Source organism: Lycium barbarum, chromosome 5 (assembly GCF_019175385.1).
Source record: "Lycium barbarum isolate Lr01 chromosome 5, ASM1917538v2, whole genome shotgun sequence".
NCBI lineage: Eukaryota > Viridiplantae > Streptophyta > Magnoliopsida > Solanales > Solanaceae > Lycium > Lycium barbarum.
Window position 1 is genome coordinate 13,095,234 of NC_083341.1, and position 8,327 is coordinate 13,103,560.

Sequence of the window (8,327 nt, forward strand, 5' to 3'; positions counted from 1 at the left end):
TGAAGTGAAATGGAATGATATAGGAGGAATTAAGGAAAAGGGGGAGAGGAAGAGTGAAGATCATAACTGATAAGAACAGTCGTTACCTTCTTTTATTTAAAAGAAACGAATCGCGTCGGGTCGGGTTGACCCGCGACTTTTCACTTACCTGAACAACATGCGACTCGCGGATGATGTCGCATGTGTAACATGCGAGTCGCATGTTGTGCCATTCCATCGCAGATGCTGACAGAGAGTTTGGCTCTTATGGATTGAATTTTGGCATCACCTGCGATTCGCAGGTGAATTCGCGGACATGACATGCGAATCGCGGATGATGTCGCATGTCATGCCAATTTGCATTTTTCAAACTCTTCTTCTTTGTACACACACTTGATTCCTACACACTTGGACACACATCAAAAACATCACAAAAGTAAAAAATAACAATACATGAAAATAAAACTTGGGTTGCCTCCCAAAAAGCGCTTGATTTTACGTCGCAGCACGACGTTGATACCTGTTCAGCCCTTTCATGGCTCATTGAGGAGGAAAACCTCAATAATTTTTACTTCATTCTGAGATCCCCAGTAATGTTTCACCCTTTGCCCATTCACTTTGATTTTATTACCACTTGGGCAAACAAGTTTAATTGCTCCGGATGAGAACACTTGTGTGATTTCAAACGGACCAGACCATTTGGATTTCAACTTTTCGGGAAACAACCGGAGCCTGGAGTTGAACAACAATATGCGATCCCCGATGCTGAACTCTCTTTCCAAGATCTTCTTGTCATGGAAGTGTTTCATGCGGGCCTTATAGAGTGCAGAACTCGCATATGGTTTCAGTCGAAATTCATCGAGCTCGTTAATCTGCTCCAACCTTAAGTTTGAGGCGTCACCCCACTCTAGATTCAACTTTTTCAAGGCCCACAACGCCTTATGTTCGAGTTCGACCGGAAGATGACAAGCTTTTCCAAATACCAATTGATATGGAGACATGCCAATTGGGGTCTTGTAGGCTGTTCGGTATGCCCATAGAGCATCATAAAATTTCTTCAACCAATCAGTCCGGTTAGCATTCACTGTTTTGGAAAGTATGCTCTTGATCTGTCTATTTGAAACCTCAACTTGGCCACTTGTTTGGGGATGATACGGGGTGGCAACTTTATGCTTGACCCCATACTTCTCAAGAAGAGTCTTGAATAATCGATTGCAGAAATGAGAGCCCCCGTCACTAATGATTGCCCTCGGAGTTCCGAACCTTGAGAAGATAACTCTTTTTAGAAATGCAGTGACGCTTCTTCCTTCATTGTTGGGGAGCGCTACGGCTTCCACCCATTTGGACACGTAGTCCACTGCCACAAGAATGTACTTGTTGTTGTAGGAGCTTACAAATGGACCCATAAAATCAATGCCCCATACATCGAACAATTCAACTTCGAGAATCGGTGTCATTGGTAGCTCATGCCTTCTTGATATGCCTCCATGCCTTTGACATTGACTACAAGCTTTTACAAAGTCATTAGCATCTTGATGAATTGTCGGCCAATAAAAACCACTTTGAAAAACCTTGGCTGCCGTTCTTGAGCTACTATGATGTCCACCAACCGGTGATGAGTGACAGGCTTTGATGATGGGCATCATTTCTACTTCGGGTATGCACCTCCTTATGATGTTGTCGGCGCAAACCCTGAATAGATATGGCTCGTCCCTATAAAATTTCCGGGCATCACTCAAAAACTTCTTCTTTTGGTGGAAGTTCAAATCTACCGGCATAATGTCACTTGCATGGAAGTTAGCAAAATCGGCATACCACGGGATCATGTCATGCGACCCTGCCATTACTTGTTCATCCGGAAATGACTCATTGATTTCTAGGCCATCTAATGGACGCCCCCTTCTTCAAGACGAGACAAGTGGTCTGCCACTTGATTTTCACATCCCTTTCTATCTTTGACTTCAAAGTCAAACTCTTGTAAGAGAAGGACCCAACGTATCAACCTCGGTTTTGCATCTTTCTTTGTCACGAGGTAACGTAAGGCTACATGATCGGTGTGAACAATCACATGGGTGCCCAATAAATAAGCCCGGAACTTCTCGAAGGCAAACACAATATCCAACAACTCTTGTTCTCTAACAGTGTAATTCATTTGGGCACCGTTCAGAGTCTTGCTCGCGTAGTAAATTGGGTGAAAGATCTTATCACGCTTCTGGACAAGAACAACCCCCATGGCAAAGCCACTTGCATCACACATCAACTCAAAGGGTTGAGACCAGTCCGGGGCAATGATGATAGGAGCCGATGTGAGTCTCTCTTTCAAAGCCTCAAATGCCTTCAAACAAGCATCATCAAATACAAACTTCGACTCCTTCTCCAACAACTTGCATAGAGGGTTGGCTATTTTCGAGAAATCCTTGACAAATCTTATATAAAACCCAGCATGCCCAAGGAAGCTACGAACACCTTTAACGGAAATTGGAGGGGGAAGCTTAACAATAACCTCAATTTTAACTTGATCGACTTCAAGCCCCTTTTCCGAAATCTTGTGCCCCAAGACGATGCCTTCTCTAACCAAGAGGCACTTCTCCCAATTTAGAACCAAATTTGTCTCTTCACATCGTTTCAATACTTGGGAAAGATTCTGCAAGCATTCATCAAAGGAATCCCCAACCACGGAAAAGTCATCCATGAAGATTTCAATGGACTCCTCAACCATATCGGAGAAAATAGACATCATGCAACGTTGAAATATTGCGGGTGCATTACATAACCCAAAAGGCATTCTCTTAAAAGCAAAGGTCCCATAAGGACAAGTGAAGGTAGTTTTCTCTTGGTCTTCGGGAGCAATGGTGATTTGATTGTACCCGGAATACCCATCAAGGAAGCAATAATATTCTCTGCCCGTAAGCCTATCAAGCATTTGATCCATGAATGGCATTGGGAAGTGGTACTTTTTGGTCCACTTATTCAGCTTCCGATAATCCATGCAAACACGCCATCCGGTAACCTTGCGAGTGGGAATCAACTCATTTTTATCATTCGCAACCACGGTGATCCCACCCTTTTTTGGCACGCATTGAACCGGACTCACCCATGAGCTATCCGAAATGGGGTACACAACCCCGGCATCTAACCACTTGATTATCTCAACCTTTACGACCTCTTGCATGGGAGGATTTAACCTCCTTTGATGTTCAACGCTTGGCTCACAGTCTTCATCAAGCTGAATTTTATGTGTACAAATACTGGGTGGAATCCCTTGAATATCTGCAATACTCCACCCGATAGCTTTTTTGTATCTTCTCAAGATCACCATCAACCTTTCTCTTTGCTCATCCGTCAACCGGGCACATATAATCACGGGCAATGTGTTGTTGAGTCCAAAAAACTCATACCTCAAATGTAAAGGAAGAGGTTTGAGTTCCAAAGTAGGAGGCTCAATAATTGAAGGTTTTGCAGGAGGAGTTACTCGGTTTTCCAAGTCAAGATCGAGTCTCTTTGGATTGAGGTGGTAAGACCCCATTCCAATCAATGCATTGACCATCTCCTCAAATTCTTTTTCGTCGTCCCATTCATAGTTCATTATCACCACCGCTAACATATCACCTATATGCTCATGTTTTATGGTTGTATCCATTGCTTCATCAATTGTGTCGATAACCGACACAACACTCATATCCGCCGGTTGCTTCATTGACTTGCAAATATGGAAAGTGATCTCTTCATCGTTCAATCTAAATTTCAGATCACCTCTTTCCACATCCACGAGGGCACGCCCCGTGGCTAGGAATGGTCTTCCCAAGATTATGGGAACTTCAAAGTCAACTTCACAATCCAAGATCACAAAATTGGTCGGAAAAATAAATTGATCCACTCTTACAAGCACATCATAAAGAATACCAATGGGCCTCTTTACGGTTCTATCTGCCATAAGTAATCTCATCGTAGTAGGATGGGGGGTGCCCAATCCCAACTTGTTGAATATAGAAAGCGGCATCAAATTGATGCTTGCTCCAAGATCACATAAAGCTTTAGCAAACTTGTATTTACCAATGGTGCATGGGATTGTGAATGCTCCGGGATCTTCTTTTTTGTGCACCAAAGCTTTGGTGACGATTGCACTACAATGATGAGTGCCCCCCAATGTTTCAATGTCAGGACTCCTTCTTTTGGTCACGAGATCTTTCATGAACTTCGCATAACCGGGCATTTGTTCAAGTGCCTCAACCAATGAAATATTTATTGAGAGCCCCTTTAATCGATCTATGAACTGGAGGAACTTTCCATCTTCCGCTTGCTTTGCCAATTGTTGGGGAAAAGGAGGGGGATGCCTCATAACGGGCGGTGAAGCCCTTGGTACCTCCTCCGCCGCTTCCTTGCTTTCTGAGGCATCATTGATTTCCGGAAGGTCCTTGTTAGCGATTGGCTCTTCAATACCAGCCCGCTTATTCGTTGGGTTTGCTTCTTCTTCAATAACCATGGGTTTTTCAACCATTTTCTCTTCATCACCCAACACATTCTCTTTCACCAACGCATTTTCCCCAATTGTTCTGCCACTCCTAGTAGTAATTGCGTTGCATTTATGTTCACCATCATTCCTTGGGTTTGCAACTGTGTCACTAGGGAGTGAGCCTTTCTGCCTTTGGTTTAGGATTGCCGAGATTTGGCCAAGTTGAGACTCCAATTGTTTAATAGAGGTGGAGTGTGAACTTACAACTTGACCCATGGATTTGACCTCATCTCTAGTCTCCTTGCAAAAGGTGTCGGTGGACTCCACTTTCCTCAGTACCTTTGACAACATATCTTCAATTTTTGAACTAGCGGAGTCGCTATTGGGCGGTTGACCAGAGCTTGGTTGATTTCCCTTTGGAGGGACATACGGAATTGTGCTCCGATGATTGTTGTAATTGCTATTGTACCCCCCTTGATTGTTGTCACGATTATATCTCCAATTAGAGTAACCTTGTTCTTTGTTCCAACCTTGATTCCCTTGACCTTGCCGCCAAGATCCTTGATTTGGACCTTGGTAGTTCGGACGGGAACCCTCCCTCAGATTGTTGACATAACTCGCCTCCTCATCATATATTTGGAAACATTGCTCATTCGGAGGAACCCCTTCAAAGGATTCTACCGCGTTCACCTTTTTGCTTCCGCCACCCATGACATGTTTTGTCAGAAGGTCCATTTGGGTGACAAGTTTGGCCATGGACTCATCTCTCTCTTCCTCCTTCTTAATCATCTCACGAGTGAGCACATGTTTGGAGGAACTTCCTCCACCCACTTCCGAATCCCTAGTGTGCCATGCTTCATTAGTCTCGGTCAATTTATCCAACAATTCACAAACGGTGGCATAAGAGTTATCCATAAGAGACCTCTCTGCAATGTTGTTCGCCACTGATTTGTTGACCGAATCTAGAGATCTATAAAATGTTTGTAGAAGCACACCATCGGGCAACCCATGCTTGGGACAGCTTTTGACTTTCTTTTTAAAACGAGTCCAAGTTTCATGGAGAGCCTCATCCGGAAGTTGACGAAAGTTGTTGATTTCGTCACGGAGTTGTAACATCCGCGATGGAGGTAAGAACTTCTTGAGGAATGCTTCGGTCAGTTCCTTCCAAGTAGTGATGGACCCGAAAGGAAGATCATCTAACCAAGCCGTGGCTTCCCCCGTTAGGGAGTACGGGAAGAGCCGTAGCCTGACTGCTTCAACTGAGACGCCCGGATGCACATTGGTAGAACAGACCCCAAGAAAGTTCCTAAGGTGCCTATTCAGGCCATCTTTGGGTAGACTGCCGAACAGGCCCTTAGTGTTGAGCAGGTGCAGCATTGTGTTGGTTATATGGAAACTTGAATTTCCAATCAAAGGTGGGGGCTGAATTGCAGCTGCATAGCCTGCCCCCGCAGCTTCTTCACCAACCGCTACTGGTGGATTTTGGACAGGGATACCATCCTCATCCATATTCCCTGCAAAACAAACAACAACAAAAAGGAAATAAGAAAAGAAATATAGACTAAAAGTAAAGTTTTACACTAATTAGTAAATTTCTAGACCGTATTCCCCGGCAACGGCGCCAAAATTTGATATGCCCAAATTACACCTTTGAGATCAGGAGTAAGCGGTCGTTGTCAAATACAGAACCCAACAAGGTTGGGGTCGAATCCCACAGAGAATACAATGAAGAAATATACTCGATAAGTGTAACACCCGACTGTTAGTCTATATTTCAAGGGGAAAGGAAATATAATAAAAGTTTGATTGTTGTTTGTTCATTAATAACTGAGAATGTTTATAAGGTGTAACCAATTGGTAAATGGGATTAAGGTTGTGGTTCCAATGGAAAGTAATGCGATTGGGTATCAATTCAACTTATTTACATGCCTAGGTGCATTAAGCCAAGGGTCACGCGATTCTTGCCAAAAGTTTTCCAACTAAATCAGCAAATTTCATCCTAGGCTTTTCCAATCCCTAGAATGTTTTATAAGAGAACACCCATGTAGCCTCAACTAGCTTTCCTATTCCTAGCTCAAGCTATTAGATGGATTTAATGACCCACATTGTTGCTATTAACTCTTTTTCTAACCTCTACTTTCTTTTCCAAGCAAAGTAATGGTATTAAGGCACAAGTAATGTTGTACACCATCACAAGACATTAATGCTTGAAGAGTTAATAGAAAACACCATTATCATAAAAATGTAGTATGAATATGAAACCCAATCACATAACTAACACATTGGATCCCACAACCTTAGCTGAAAGATTAGCTAATGATATTCATTAAAAGTAAATCAATCAAGTAAAATGTATTCATAAATCTTACAAAAGTGTTGGATAGAGAAGATGACAAAGCCAAAAGAAATCTCTTAAATGCTTCACCAACCAACAATAAATGAACTCCACAAGAGTCTATGCTAAAAACTGCAGAATAATCTCCAATCCAAAACCCTAGCAATCTATTTATAGCATGTCCAAAACGGGAACAATTTCCAGACAAAAATGCCCCTGTGCATAGGGTGCGATTCGCACATAGTGTCGCATGTTCAACTCGCGAGTCGCAGGTTTCACCAGACCGTCGCAGGTGTCGCATCTTCAGTTATTTGTTGAGCAGCATCCGCGACACCAGACGTGATTCGCATGTTACACCTGCGACTCGCAGGTGGTGTCGCATGTGGTGTCACATGTGGTGTCTTATTTGGTCCTCTCTGTCAACAGGTGATGCACCACCTGCGACTCGCATGTAGTACCTGCGATTCACAGGTGGTGCCATTGTTCAGTTCTGCTGGGTTTTTGCTTCATTTTGCTTCAAATGTCTTCAAGTTGCTTCCGACATGTTATTCTACAAATTGACACAAAAACACGAGAAACGACATCAAAATCACTTGGGGATTTACAAAAGACTAAGTAATTGGTGTCGAATGAGCCGTAATTTCACGACTCATCAGCAGCTGTTAGACATAAGAGTATAATTGACCCCATAGTATAATGGTAAGGGTATAATTGGACCTAAAGTATAACGAAGGGTATGGATGAACTATTTTCTAAAGTTTAGGGGTAATTTTGGCCCTTTTCCGTTTATTTTTTTTCTTAAGTCCAAAAAAAATATCAAAATAAAAATGTATTATCTTATGCTAGATGAAAAAAGTAATGATTATATTATTTTTTATAATTTTACTTTTTTCATAGGTTTATTCATTTTGTGAATCCAAATCCAAGATAAAAAAAAGAAGAAGATGTCAAACATAGTATTAAAAACTTGAATGAAACATTGCTCGGATTTCCAGTCACGTAGGAGTGCTATTAAATAATTATATTAGTGCCACAAAAGGGTATTTTGGGAATATTGTTGCAAGATTATCATTTAAACAAGTTTGGATACAAAAAATTAAAAATAAGGGAGGTAAGCGTAATATCTTAAATCATAGGGAAGTAAGTATAATAAGGTTAAATGTGAGGGGGGTCTCTGAAATTGTCCCATTATTATTTAAAATAGAATTTTATGTGACATGACATGCGAATTAGGAGAGAAGGAGAGTTTTGTGTGTTTAGAATATTCTGAGGAAAAATAGTGTTAGTTGGGTGATATTCTAGTCCTAAAAGAAACAAAAGTGATATTTGTAGTCAAGTGACCTTTTAGGGAATTTACTCCAGTTTTCACAACAACACACCTATATTTGGTAAAAATACATATATTAAACATCTATGAACATATTTCAATCTTATAATAACTTAAAATGATTGAATTGTACTCCCTCCGTCTCAAAATAAGTGTCACCTTAGCCAAAAAAAAAAAAAAACCAAAATAAGTGTATTCAAAACAAAAATTGACAAGTATTTCCAACTATGCCC

At 41.6% G+C, this 8,327-nt stretch overlaps 1 pseudogene; it reads right to left on the reverse strand.

The window, feature by feature from the left end:
* Window positions 1-512: 512 nt before the first annotated feature.
* On the reverse strand, window positions 513-7,248 carry LOC132639208 (uncharacterized; annotated as a pseudogene).
* Window positions 7,249-8,327: the final 1,079 nt, after the last annotated feature.